The sequence below is a fragment of the Perna viridis genome, chromosome 1 (genome assembly GCF_037379345.1).
Source record: "Perna viridis isolate PV_CMFRI_1.1 ecotype Kerala chromosome 1, ASM3737934v1, whole genome shotgun sequence".
NCBI classification, from domain to species: Eukaryota; Metazoa; Mollusca; class Bivalvia; order Mytilida; family Mytilidae; genus Perna; species Perna viridis.
This window is the reverse complement of record NC_142445.1, coordinates 687,288-702,598: the sequence shown is the minus strand read 5'-3', so window position 1 is coordinate 702,598 and position 15,311 is coordinate 687,288. Positions and strand designations below refer to the sequence as shown.

Sequence of the window (15,311 nt, the reverse complement as noted above, 5' to 3'; positions counted from 1 at the left end):
TGTTTAGAGAAGACATGAAGGATTTACGGTTGTTTAGGATTTCATCTTTGTCCAAAGTAGTACGTTTGTGTGTGGCATTACCTGGGGTGTTACTATCAATTGCGAATTCCTTAATAAGGCTATTTAGGTAAAGGGCTTCACAAACAAATACAATGTTGTTTTAAGCTTTGTCTGCAGTGAGGAAAAGCATTCAAGTGCCTCATGTTCGTTGAATATGGACTCGGGTCTTTTACTGACACACTTCTTGAGATTGTCAATATGATTCCATATGATTAATTGGATGATACATATCTGATCTGACATTTCATGTTCATTGCCTTGGTATATAGCTTAGATATTACTGCCTGGGCGTGAAACCCTTACAAACGATCAAGATCAACCAATCTAATCTGACAAGGACTCTACTTCTGGTTCTTTGTCCTTTTCTCACTTTATCAATGATCTGGCAAAATCTACAACAGCATCTATTATGGTTTTGAGATTGTATTTTCAGTTGAGGCACTGAGGTTCTCTGAATTTTGGACCATGAGAAACTGCCTTGCGTAGGAGATCATTCTCGATAATACATGGATTGAAGTCACCAGTGATGATTTGTCCAGATGGACTGTAATTAAAGAGAAGTAGAAGCACAGCCACAAGTCAGAGGGGACTTCAAGTACATTTTGCATTCCTCAATGTTAAGATTCTGCAGTGTCTTTATTGTTGAAAATTCTACTACCTATGTCTTAGTATTGCTGTAAGGGACAATAGGTAAAGATTAATTTTTGAAATATGGTGGATTTTGGAAACTATCTCTATATGATGAAGAATAATGATGATGTAAATAGCATCTATTCCTTTATGCATGTCACTTTGATGATGATGTAAATAGCATCTATTCCTTTATACATGTCACTTTGATGATGATGTAAATAGCATCTATTCCTTTATGCATGTCACTTTGTTAGAATTTTAAGTTCTTTTGATTTTGTTTGTAAGATTCTTGTGACTACATGTACCTTAATCTTTTTACAGCAGTGATTGATCTACAGGACAAGACACATGCTTTGGTCCCTGACTTCTTTATTAATAGTACCAAACAATTTAATTATGGTATTAAATAGGATTGGTAAGATACTTCTTAACTCCACTGAACTCTAAATAATGGGTAAGGTGCTTAGACAGAAAGACATAAATGTAGGACCATTGATTATTGTACTATTTTTGTTTTTTTTTCATACTATTCTGAGTAGAAATCTAAGAAGTTTTAAAATCAAGTTCAAAATTCTTCAAACTATCATTTCATGCAACATTGCATATTCAGAAGACATGATATATTTTCACTAAATACTGTTGGACACGTTGATTTTAACGCTGATCTGGTAAAAAAGAAAGAATATCATATAGCTAGATCCTTTAATCTCAGTTTCCACTTTATAGATTACGTATTATCTTTAAACAATCCTAATTTTGGGGATTTGATAAATCACATCTACCCCAAAGAACTTGAAATAAAGGATACTACAGACACTGTGAAGTCAGCCTCATATTTTGACCTACACTTAGAATCCCCGAAATTAGAATTGTTTAAAGATAATACGTCATCTATATAGCGGAAACTGAGATTAAAGGATCTAGCCAAACGATATTCTTTTTGATCAGATCAGCTGTAAAGTCAGCATCATAAGAGTGAAGGAATAGGTCAGCAAGTAAAGGAGCACAATTTGTTCCCATTGGAATGTTGACCGTTTGTTGAAAAAACACATCCACCACACTGGACAAATATGTTGTCAATTAAAAATTCCAGCATTCCTCTGTATATTTGGAAGATGATTTGGAATTATTTCTTACAAAGTATGAGGAATCTCTACCAAGAACTATATATTTGTATCTAGGTGTATTATCTTCTTTTGAAAAACAACGATATTTATTGTTTTTAAGTCGGGATTTTAACTGGGTATGGGAAATAGAAGTATACAGTGTTGAAAAATCATAGGTTTTAATGCTATTATATTCAGATAATAGTCTTGAACTGATTGTCTCCAAAAGATCTTTTGAATTTTTCAGGATCCACATTGAATTAATACCACTACGGGAGTAACAAGTGTTGTGATAGGACTGCAGACCCTCTTTGACAGTTGTGAGTATAGAAGTTAAAAGTTTTGAAAGAGGTTTTGTGGTAAATTTTGCAGATCCAGCTATGAAACATTGTTTGTATGGATTCTTGTGAAGTTAAGGAATCCAGTACATAGACGGTAAATCACAATCATCGTCCTTGGTAGAGAAACCAAAACAGGATAGCACAGATTTATGGTTTTCCGCACTCTTATTTGGAGAGAGTGGTAGCAGTATAGGTCTTATCACTGCTATTATTTTCTACGTCTACCTCTGATAATAAATATTGGATATAAAACGTTTTGCAGACAAAAACAATGTTGTTTTGGGCTTTGTCTGCTGGTACGACAACATATTTGTCATGTATAGTAGACAATGTTTTGCTACATTGGGGTCTTTGAAAACTGATGTAACTTTGGCACCCATTGACCTACTTAAAACTTTCATTCGTTTCAAAATTAAAGACCTCACGGCCTTTAACCACTCTGACAGATAATCTATGTCTTCTTGTTCTCGTTTTATCCATTTTCTTGCATAGCCCTCGACGCATCCATAAGAACTTTAAAGTTATAATTCCAATTTATGCAGCGTCGTTCATGGTACTTGGGACCTTTAGAAAGGATATTACGCAGAGATTCGTTTTCTAACAACCAGGAACCTGTAGTGCAGTGGTTGTTGTTGTTTTTAATGTTTATTGTTATTCGTTTTTTTCCTTGTAGATTAGGTCGATTTTTGTCTTTTTTAATAGTTTCACATCAATTATTTCGGGGCATTTAAAAGCTTGTTTTATGGTATTGGGTTTTACTTTGTAGACTGTGTGGTGACCTGTAGAAATTTCATTGTTTGTTGCTTGGCTTTTGGTGGATGACTTAAGCATACCACATCTCCTATTTTTATATTTCTTTTAATGTTTACTATTACCAAACTTGTCATGTAAGCATTCCTCTGCTATATTAAGTACTGAGTTTATCATAACTATATTTACATATTATTACTGACTATAATTTGGTGGAGAATTTACTATAAAGCAATTGTTTATAAATGGATGAAAAAATATTTATCAGATCTATCATTTAGTTTCGTAAACCGAGTTAGAAATAGTAGCAGCCTGCCCACCAGCCTGAGACTGGCTATTTTTTTGGCAGTGCTGGCTAATTTAAAAAATATTTATACAGCCATATAGTAAATATATTGTAAAATTGTATTCAGGATTGTCTAGAATTCGAGCGAGTTTCCTATCCTGCTTAAAAGGTGATAATACCAATAAACTTTGCAGAATTGTTTTCCACTATATAGAAAAGATTCCATGAATGGTATCACAAAACTCTTCCCTTTTACAATTTAAGGTCAATTTGACAAGAGTGCAGATACAGAAAGGACATGTAAAGTTTGTTTAAAGGGGCATAAAATACTTATACTTCATCAGAATATTGGAAACACCTTGTCCATCAATTCAAAGTTTGTCTCAATCATCTTTGCTTCTACTTACCTTTGGTGCATGTCGTCAGTTTTATAGTGACATTGTTATCAGTTTTGGTTGCTGTCTGATGTCTACATTCTTTTTAGATGAACTTGGATTTTTCTGCACTTGTAAATGATAATGAATAGTGCCATTTGAAGGGAATGATTTAAATATTAGGTTTGCAGCATCCCTTAAATGAGTTGTACATGTATGTTGTAGGAAATTTTTTTGTTGCTGCCTGATATCAACTTCCTATTTTGTGGGGTTGGGTATAAATATCACCAAAGCACAACTTTATATTTATTATTCACAGATATTTTGTCTCTATATAACTTATGAATTCTAGTCATACATATATGCATATCTTCTGCCGAAGTTTACAAAATGGGAGTGGTTACATGTACATGCATAAGCAAAGTGAATATAATAATTTATTGTTGACTTTCAATATTAAAGTATTTTGTTTTATTCATGTACAGTGTAATTTAGATATTAATTTTAAATAGTTACTCATTTTTATGTATATATTGGGAGTATGAATTGAATTAGATGTACAAATATGTATATGTTTGTGGAAAAGTGCATATGTAATTATAAAATTCTTTTTTTCCCGGTCAGGTGCAGATCCAACAATTTTGAAAAAATGGGGGAGGAGGGTTCCAGGCTATCAGCTGTGATTTGTGATTTTCTGCCAAAATGTGTTTAGTTGTAAGAGAACAGAGAAGTTGGTCAATGTCATCATGTACAAAGTAACTTATAGAAAATACTTATATTAATATTATATAAATATCTTTAATCTGGTTAGATAAAACATTGTCACGGGATTTTCATCCATTTTCATTTAAGAATTTCAAACATTCTTAAATTTTAATTTGATATCTAGATTTAACATTGATTTTGTGTGCTAACATCTATTTAGATAGTCTTTTAGCATATGGCTTGTAAGTCTTGTCATGTGACTCTGTGAATTTCTTTGAATGGTAACCTTAGCATAGGACGTGGTTGTAGACTGCACTATTTTAACAAAAACCACTAATACATACATATGATGATAAAACCATGACACTTAACTTTTTCTAAACTAAAACATGTTTGGTAATAATTCAGACTTATGTGAATTAGATTGGTGTACCACTAAATACAAATTGGTCTTCAGTTTTGAATCCTTTCATTCTGGATAAACAAGACTTACAGGCCCTGTTAAAATAAGCTTCCATTATGAATGCTACTTATACCTATACACAACTGCAGTTTATATACATATATATATAGACAAAAAATACTGAAGCATCAATAGGAGACAAATTCAGTTGCATCAAAAACCAAGTACATGATCTAAACATAGAAACAAGAAACAGACAATTCACACACACAAACAGAATAAAATACTACATGTATTACATATACAAAATAAGGATAAGGAAAACAAGATATCACACAACAATGGTTATACTCCCTCTTTGATAAGTGGGATGTATAGTGATCAGTGTTATCAATTAGTCTCTTCTTTTCACCATTCTATATTTAAGAATTTTGCTTCTGATCTACAAGATATATATGTCAAGGGAGGTAATACTGATAACCTTACAAATACAAGATTTTGTCTATGAATTGTGCATTTGAATCTGTATTCTGTATGACATTTCATTGCTGAAACTTCAGTTAAAAAATATAAACAATGGAAACATACATATTATAAGATCTAGGTATGTTATAGAGGGAAAAAGACCTCTGTTTTTTATTGACGGAAAAAAGTAACCAGTTTTAATGATGTAAAATTTGAAGTTTCGTAATGGAACAAGGCTGCTTCATATTTTATCAGTTTTTTTTGTATACCCTCTGCAAACGAAATTTTGGGGTAACATAGAAATCTGTCTGCCTCTCTTCTCCTCTGTTCAATTATTCAAATCTTGTATGTGCAAATCATCATAAACTGCTCAATGGATTCTGATAAGAATATACAAGAACGTTGGCAAGTTTGGAAGAAAAATTACTGTTAGAAAATTCTTTAGGAAGAAAATCTAAAAGTGGGTTGTACTGCTGGCTGCACTTATTCATAATTTGCAATATATAAATCTGAAACATGAATCATATACAAAATACAGCATTAGGGATACATAGTCAATATTGTTTTGTTGAAAGAGAGTTTTTTAGCAGATTTTCTTGTTTTTTTTCAACAAGCATGCTAAATAATATCAGATTGACATGAAAGAAAAGGATTGCAGATTTTCATTTGCAAATTGAGGCCATTATGGTTGACAAGAATTAAATCTTATTCCCTCCTTTTATATTTGTTACTTTTACTCAGGGCTGATTTCCCAAAATTAAACTTTTTCTTTAAACATAAAACTTACCGTTAAGAAGGATACTAGAAGTTCTATTTGATAAATATCTTCCCTAGTATTTGCCAGGAAAAAATGATGCAAATAAGAATTGAGAGAGAAGAATTACATACAGGCACATAGGTAAGCAAGCAAGTTTTCGACATTCATATTCATAAATTTTTAGCTCCTTGTTACAGGAGCGCATCAGTCTAATGGTTAAACCAATGATTACATTTTTCATTAATCCTTTGTTGATATTTAAGGCAGTACTTAATTGACAGTCTTTATATTGCTGGTTTTTCCAATGTTAAACAAGAACATCATACATGTGGTCAGTTATCTAAAGCATTGTTAGAATAGACTTGTTCAAACATTTCATTAAAAAAAACCTGTCCAAGATGTCCTAAATTTTCTATCAGATATTGTTAAAGTACTATTGTTCATGGGGTACAAATTTTCATGGTTTTCGAGGGTAAACCAAACCATGATATTTGGTTCCCAAGTTCCCAACGTAAAGAAGAAATCCATAGATGTGCATACTAAAAACCTAAAAAACATGAATTAAAGAATCCATGATCTTGTGTTTCTTCCTTAATCCACAAAAATTGGTATTCACTAGTTTGAGTACTTTCACAGTAGGTATTTTGTTATTTTGACATTGGTATCTTTCAAATGATATTAAGTTGAAGAAATATTATTCAATCCCAATGCCTCTGGCCTATCCACCATGACAGATTGTTCTCCCCAAAAGGAGGGGTCCTTGTGACGTCATGAATATTTACTATATTTATACCCACACGTTTTATGTACTGAAATCTGAATCATTTCTCTTCTAGACTCTTATAACCTGCATAATAATTATTATTATTATGGATTCTGTTTTTCTCCCATTTTAAGCCACCACTGTGATTAAAATGTACATGATGTTCTAATCACCTGGTGGTGATTAAATGTTTGCAAATGACAGTCTTTATATTGCTGGCTGTTCAAATTCAAATGTAGACATCTAACATGTAGTCAGTTCATACATAAATGTATATCAGTTATCTGAAGCATTGTTAGAATAGACTTGTTAAAACATTTTATGAAAAAAAACCTGTCCAAGATGTCCTTAATATTCTATCCTTTAAATAAAAATTCTGTGTAATAAAAACTTACATTAGAATTGTGGTAAGGACAAGTTATGTATCCGGAGAGTAAGCCTTAGTTTTTAGGACAAACTGTGGTTTAAAAGACAAGGTATGTATTGGGAGAATAGGCATTAGTTTGTAGTGATTGTATTAAGAATTAGTTCCAAGGTTAAATGTTAACTCAATACATGTAGTTAGTTAATTTATTGACATTATGAACAGATTTAAAATTAGCAATAAAAAACTTTGGATGTAAACAATATGTGAAGTAAGCTGAAAGGAATGATTGGAAATACATTTATAATAAATATTTAAGAAAATATCATAAATCAGTGAAATCAGATAAATACGAAGACAGTTAAACCTTTGATGAATTGATTTACTTTACATAAAGGTTATAAAATTAAAGTCTCAAATACTCTCACAAGAGATTACAGTTCATTAAGTGATGATTTTCTTTGTTAATATTTAAGCAGTAGTTAGTAAACTTGATTGAAAGTGTCTTGTAATCATATAAACAATTGACCTTCTATTAGAACATTATTGTTCTCATACTATTTGCATGTAATTAAAAGCAGGGCCTTTGTCAATTATCGTAATTAAGTTTGTGCTCATTAAAATTATTATTATTATGATGGATTCTGTTTTTCTCCCATTTTAAGCCACCACTGTGATTAAAATGTACATGATATTCTAATCACCTGGTGGTGATTAAATTTTTGGAATGACAGTCTTTATATTGCTGGCTGTTCAAATTCAAATGTAGACATCTAACATGTAGTCATTTCATACATAAATGTATATCAATTATCTGAAGCATTGTTAGAATAGACTTGTTAAAACATTTTATGAAAAAAAAACCTGTCCAAGATGTCCTCAATATTCTATCAGATAGGTATTTATTTCTTGTTATTTTCACATTATTGTCTAACTTAGCTTACTTAAATGAATATTAGATTTTTGTAAGACAAAAATAAATTATTGATCTTTTAAAAGTAACAGTAGTGTTAAGCCTGAATCAGGATTCTCCTGACAAGTTTTGTTACAAGGGAGGTAGTACTGATAACCTTACAGATATCTTTTATGTACAGAAATCTGAATCATTTCTCTTCTAGACTCGTATAACCTGCAGTGTAGAAAATACTTATAACTGATATAGAGGGTGAAGATGAAGTATGCTTTGGGGAATTAAGCCCCATTAATTAAACACAACTACTGACATAATAAAATTTATTGAATTGTTTACAAGGGGTTTGTATTATCAATAAAAAAATATGGCTATGGACAGACAGAACAAGAAATTACACGAATAGGACCTAAAAGTGTTACTAAGCAAAAGGTCATAGTGCTCATGTGTTGCCCTTAATTTCCTGTTTAGTAGTAATAATGTTAATTTTATTTAATAACATCATTATTCTTGAGAATTTTATAAAAATGATGATTTTCTGAACAGTTTTGTTCCATGACAGTGCTTGATTAAAATGTTACACCATACACATGTAGAATGGGTTACTGATTTGGATTTATACCGGCCAACAATTTTCTTGTGGTATATAGCAAAAATATATTTTGTGGCTATTTTTTATTACATTTATTTTTTTAAAGTTTGTTTCACCAAAAATCATACTTTGTTCATTAATTTCTAACAGTATCATTGAATTACTTCACATCAAAGGATCTCAAAGTGTATTTTGTACAATTTTCAGTTTATAAGAGAATTCCTGTAATCAATAATGTAACCAAGGAAGATAAAAAATGTTATTATAACAAGTACAGTGAAAGGCAGAGACAAATCACAGAAGTTTTTTGACAGAAAGTGGAATTAGAGGGCAGAGGTACATGTTGTTTGTGTCAGTGATATGGAACATTAAAAGATTGGTAAAAATTTTCAGAATTACTTAACAATAGGAAAGTTGTTTCAAGATCAAATAATTTCCGTATAATTAATTTATTGATGTTCGAAAGATGTTCCATTAGCTATGAACTGTAATGTAAAAGAGAGTTGAGACTAACATGATAAACAATCTACAAGGAATACATGTTAATAAAATTATATAAAGTTTTATTGGATTAAATATCAACAGTAATAAATACTTGACAGTCAAAGTCAATGATAGAAAAGGCTTTTGTTCTTACAGTATTATGAATAATTCTGTTTTGTCCTCTTTGACCAAAGTTTTGTTGGATCCATGGTTTGGTTATAATATATTTCTGTCTTTACACCATGGTCTTTGGTTTTGTTAAGTAAATATCATAACAACATTAAACAAATTATTATATTTGAGAATATCTGAACTGAAGTTATAAGATGTATATCAAGGGAGGTAATACTGATAAGATTAATGATATCAGATTTCATTTGTACACTGGAATATGTATTCTAAATGGTATTTCTTTTCTTTTTCAGACCTTTAAATAAAAATTCTGTGTAATAAAAACTTACATTAGAATTGTGGTAAGGACAAGTTATGTATCCGGAGAGTAAGCCTTATTTTTTAGGACAAACTTTGGTTTAAAAGACAAGGTATGTATTGGGAGAATAGGCATTAGTTTGTAGTGATTGTATTAAGAATTAGTTCCAAGGTTAAATGTTAACTCAATACATGTAATTAGTTAATTTATTGACATTATGATTTTCAAACAGATTTAAAATTAGCAATAAATAACTTTGGATGTAAACAATATGTTAAGTAAGCTGAAAGGAATGATTGGAAATACATTTATAATAAATATTTAAGAAAATATCATAAATCAGTGAAATCAGATAAATACGAAGACAGTTAAACCTTTGATGAATTGATTTACTTTACATAAAGGTTATAAAATTAAAGTCTCAAATACTCTCACAAGAGATTACAGTTCATTAAGTGCTGATTTTCTTTGTTAATATTTAAGCAGTAGTTAGTAAACTTGATTGAAAGTGTCTTGTAATCATATAAACAATTGACCTTCTATTAGAACATTATTGTTCTCATACTATTTGCATGTAATTAAAAGCAGGGCCTTTGCCAATTATTGTAATTAAGTTTGTGCCCATTAAAATTATTATTATTATGATGGATTCTGTTTTTCTCCCATTTTAAGCCACCACTGTGATTAAAATGTGCATGATGTTATAATCACCTGGTGGTGATTAAATTTTTGCGAGTGACAGTCTTTATATTGCTGGCTGTTCAAATTCAAATGTAGACATCTAACATGTAGTCAGTTCATACATAAATGTATATCAATTATCTGAAGCATTGTTAGAATAGACTTGTTCAAACATTTTATGAAAAAAAACCTGTCCAAGATGACCTCAATATTCTATCAGATAGGTATTTATTTCTTGTTATTTTCACATAATTGTCTAACTTAGCTTACTTAAATGAATATTAGATTTTTGTAAGACAAAAATAAATTATTGATCTTTTAAAAGTAACAGTAGTGTTAAGCCTGAATCAGGATTCTCCTGACAAGATTTGTTACAAGGGAGGTAGTACTGATAACCTTACAGATATCTTTTATGTACAGAAATCTGAATCATTTCTCTTCTAGACTCTTATAACCTGCAGTGTAGAAAATACTTATAACTGATATAGAGGGTGAAGATGAAGTATGCTTTGGGGAATTAAGCCCCATTAATTAAACACAACCATTGACATAATAAAATTTATTGAATTGTTTACAAGGGGTTTGTATTATCAAAAAAAAAATATGGCTATGGACAGACAGAACAAGGAAATACACGAATAGGACCTAAAAGTGTTACTAAGCAAAAGGTCATAGTGCTCATGTGTTGCCCTTAATTTCCTGTTTAGTAGTAATAATGTTAATTTTATTTAATAACATCATTATTCTTGAGAATTTTATAAAAATGATGATTTTCTGAACTGTTTTGTTCCATGACAGTGCTTGATTAAAATGTTACACCATACACATGTAGAATGGGTTACTGATTTGGATTTATACCGGCCAACAATTTTCTTGTGGTATATAGCAAAAATATATTTTGTGGCTATTTTTTATTACATTTATTTTTTTAAAGTTTGTTTCACCAAAAATCATACTTTGTTCATTAATTTCTAACGGTATCATTGAATTACTTCACATCAAAGGATCTCAAAGTGTATTTTGTACAATTTTCAGTTTATAAGAGAATTCCTGTAATCAATAATGTAACCAAGGAAGATGAAAAATGTTTTATAACAAGTACAGTGAAAGGCAGAGACAAATCACAGAAGTTTTTTGACAGAAAGTGGAATTAGAAGGCAGAGGTACATGTTGTTTGTGTCAGTGATATGGAACATTAAAAAATTGGTAAAATTTTTCAAAATTACTTAACAATAGAAAAGTTGTTTCAAGGTCAAATAATTTCCGTATAATTAATTTATTGATGTTCGAAAGATGTTCCATTAGCTATGAACTGTAATGTAAAAGAGAGTTGAGACTAACATGATAAACAATCTACAAGGAATACATGTTAATAAAATTATATAAAGTTTTATTGTATTAAACATCGACAGTAATAAATACTTGACAGTCAAAGTCAATGATAGAAAAAACTTTTGTTCTTACAGTATTATGAATAATTCTGTTTTGTCCTCTTTGACCAAAGTTTTCTTGGATCCATGGTTTGGTTATAATATATTTCTGTCTTTACACCATGGTCTTTGGTTTTGTTAAGTAAATATCATAACAACATTAAACAAATTATTATATTTGAGAATATCTGAACTGAAGTTATAAGATGTATATCAAGGGAGGTAATACTGATAAGATTAATGATATCAGATTTCATTTGTATACTGGAATATGTATTCTAAATGGTATTTCTTTTCTTTTTCAGACCTTTAAATAAAAATTCTGTGTAATAAAAACTTACATTAGAATTGTGGTGAGGACAAGTTATGTATCCGGAGAGTAAGCCTTAGTTTTTAGGACAAACTTTGGTTTAAAAGACAAGATATGTATTGGGAGAATAGGCATTAGTTTGTAGTGATTGTATTAAGAATTAGTTCCAAGGTTAAATGTTAACTCAATACATGTAATTAGTTAATTTATTGACATTATGATTTTCAAACAGATTTAAAATTAGCAATAAATAACTTTGGATGTAAACAATATGTTAAGTAAGCTGAAAGGAATGATTGGAAATACATTTATAATAAATATTTAAGAAAATATCATAAATCAGTGAAATCAGATAAATACGAAGACAGTTAAACCTTTGATGAATTGATTTACTTTACATAAAGGTTATAAAATTAAAGTCTCAAATACTCTCACAAGAGATTACAGTTCATTAAGTGATGATTTTCTTTGTTAATATTTAAGCAGTAGTTAGTAAACTTGATTGAAAGTGTCTTGTAATCATATAAACAATTGACCTTCTATTAGAACATTATTGTTCTCATACTATTTGCATGTAATTGAAAGCAGGGCCTTTGCCAATTATTGTAATTAAGTTTGTGCCCATTAAAATTATTATTATTATTATGGATTCTGTTTTTCTCCCATTTTAAGCCACCACTGTGATTAAAATGTACATGATGTTATAATCACCTGGTGGTGATTAAATTTTTGCGAATGACAGTCTTTATATTGCTGGCTGTTCAAATTCAAATGTAGACATCTAACATGTAGTCAGTTCATACATAAATGTATATCAATTATCTGAAGCATTGTTAGAATAGACTTGTTCAAACATTTTATGAAAAAAGAAACCTGTCCAAGATGTCCTCAATATTCTATCAGATAGGTATTTATTTCTTGTTATTTTCACATTATTGTCTAACTTAGCTGAAATGAATATTAGATTTTTGTAAGACAAAAATAAATTATTGATCTTTTAAAAGTAGCACTAGTGTTAAGCCTGAATCAGGATTCTCCTGACAAGATTTGTTACAAGGGAGGTAGTACTGATAACCTTACAGATATCTTTTATGTACAGAAATCTGAATCACTTCTCTTCTAGACTCTTATAACCTGCAGTGTAGAAAATACTTATAACTGATATAGAGGGTGAAGATGAGGTATGCTTTGGGGAATTAAGCCCCATTAATTAAACACAACTATTGACATAATAAAATTTATTGAATTGTTTACAAGGGGTTTGTATTATCAATAAAAAAATATGGCTATGGACAGACAGAACAAGGAAATACACGAATAGGACCTAAAAGTGTTACTAAGCAAAAGGTCATAGTGCTCATGTGTTGCCCTTAATTTCCTGTTTAGTAGTAATAATGTTAATTTTATTTAATAACATCATTATTCTTGAGAATTTTATAAAAATGATGATTTTCTGAACAGTTTTGTTCCATGACAGTGCTTGATTAAAATGTTACACCATACACATGTAGAATGGATTACTGATTTGGATTTATACCGGCCAACAATTTTCTTGTGGTATATAGCAAAAATATATTTTGTGGCTATTTTTTATGACATTTATTTTTTTAAAGTTTGTTTCACCCAAAATCATACTTTGTTCATTAATTTCTAACGGTATCATTGAATTACTTCACATCAAAGGATCTCAAAGTGTATTTTGTACAATTTTCAGTTTATAAGAGAATTCCTGTAATCAATAATGTAACCAAGGAAGATGAAAAATGTTTTATAACAAGTACAGTGAAAGGCAGAGACAAATCACAGAAATTTTTTGACAGAAAGTGTAGTAAGAGGGCAGAGGTACATGTTGTTTGTGTCAGTGATATGGAACATTAAAAGAATGGTAAAATTTTTCAGAATTACTTAACAATAGAAAAGTTGTTTCAAGGTCAAATAATTTCCGTATAATTAATTTATTGATGTTCGAAAGATGTTCCATTAGCTATGAACTGTAATGTAAAAGAGAGTTGAGACTAACATGATAAACAATCTACAAGGAATACATGTTAATAAAATTATATAAAGTTTTATTGTATTAAACATCAACAGTAATAAATACTTGACAGTCAAAGTCAATGATAGAAAAGGCTTTTGTTCTTACAGTTTTATGAATAATTCTCTTTCGTCCTCCTTGACCAAAGTTTTATTTTATATGAGAATATCTGAACTGAAGTTACAAGATATATGTCAAGGGAGGTAATACTGATAACATTAATAATATCAGATTTCATTTGTATATTATGTAATAAAATATTTATTCTAAATGGTAATTTTGTTCGTTTTCAGACCTTTTAATAAAAATTCTGTGCAATAAAAACTATGGTAAGGACCAGTTATGTATCTTGGGAGTAAGCCTTAGTTTTAGGACAAACTTTAGTTTAAAAGAGAAAGGATGGGAGAATAGGCACTAGTTTTTAGTGATTGTAGTAAGAATTTGTTCCAAAGTTAAATGTTAACTTAATACATGTAGTTAGTTAATTTATTTAAACAGATTTAAAATTAGCAATAAAGACTTTGAATGTTAACAACAAGTTAAGTATTGCTTATAAGTACATGTATACCAAATATTTAAGAAAATATCATAAAGCAGTGAAATCAAAGAAATAAAAAGACAGTTATGCCTTTCATAAGTATATTTGCTTGCCACAAGGGTTCTAAAATTAAAGTCTCAAATACTCTCACAAGAGATTACAGTTCAACAGTTATTGTAATTAAATTTGTGTCAATTAAGATTATTGTCATTATTATGTATTCTGTTTTTCTCCCATCCTTAGCCGCCACCATGATTAAAAAGCTCATAACTCTTTAACCACCAGGGGAAGATTAATTTTCTGTGAGTGTTTCCATTTTCCAGGTTGTTCTACAGATTTCATGGGAAGAACCGATTATCCTTTAGTCTATTCTTGTTATGAATATTTCAGCACTATATGGTAAAACAAGGATATTAACGTGCTCGGCCAAATAAAATTGGTTTGTAGATATTCATTCCCCTGCCCTTAAAAATTGACATGACAAAAAACAAATAATAAAAAAACCAAAAAAACAAAACAAACAAAAACAAAAAAAACCCCAAAAATTTGGCCTGGAATTTCAAAAAACAGGATTTTTTCGTGTCAGATTCCAGTATTGAGATACTGTAACACAAATCTTTCATATCTTGGTTAATAAAATAATGCTCCTTCTCTGAAATTGGTATGGCTATGGATTTAGAACATGTCTGTACTTCAAATAGCTATAATTAGGCTAGAAAATATCTGGTAAGAAACAAAAAGTAATATCCATTCACCCACCCCATATATTTTGTTTTCTGGCGTGGAGAAATAATTTAAACCATGGATTGCTAAAGGAGAATATATATGCATCTCCTGTCTTTTGATTAATTTGCTCTTCCATCTGTAATGTAATAGGTTTTTAAATGTATGATGC

At 29.9% G+C, this 15,311-nt stretch overlaps 1 long non-coding RNA gene across 24 annotated transcripts in view; it reads left to right on the top strand.

The window, feature by feature from the left end:
• The window catches only part of LOC148626763 (uncharacterized), a 29,655-nt gene that overhangs the window by 10,951 nt on the left and 3,393 nt on the right, over positions 1 to 15,311 (top strand). For 4 of the 24 annotated variants that reach the window (XR_015922543.1, XR_015922548.1, XR_015922528.1 and 1 more), the window contains 5 exons: positions 494 to 4,305; positions 5,958 to 8,845; positions 9,418 to 9,534; positions 11,139 to 11,266; positions 11,839 to 14,155. This is a non-coding gene — a long non-coding RNA (uncharacterized LOC148626763). The other 20 variants (XR_015922608.1, XR_015922575.1, XR_015922586.1 and 17 more) reach the window with 19 other exon arrangements.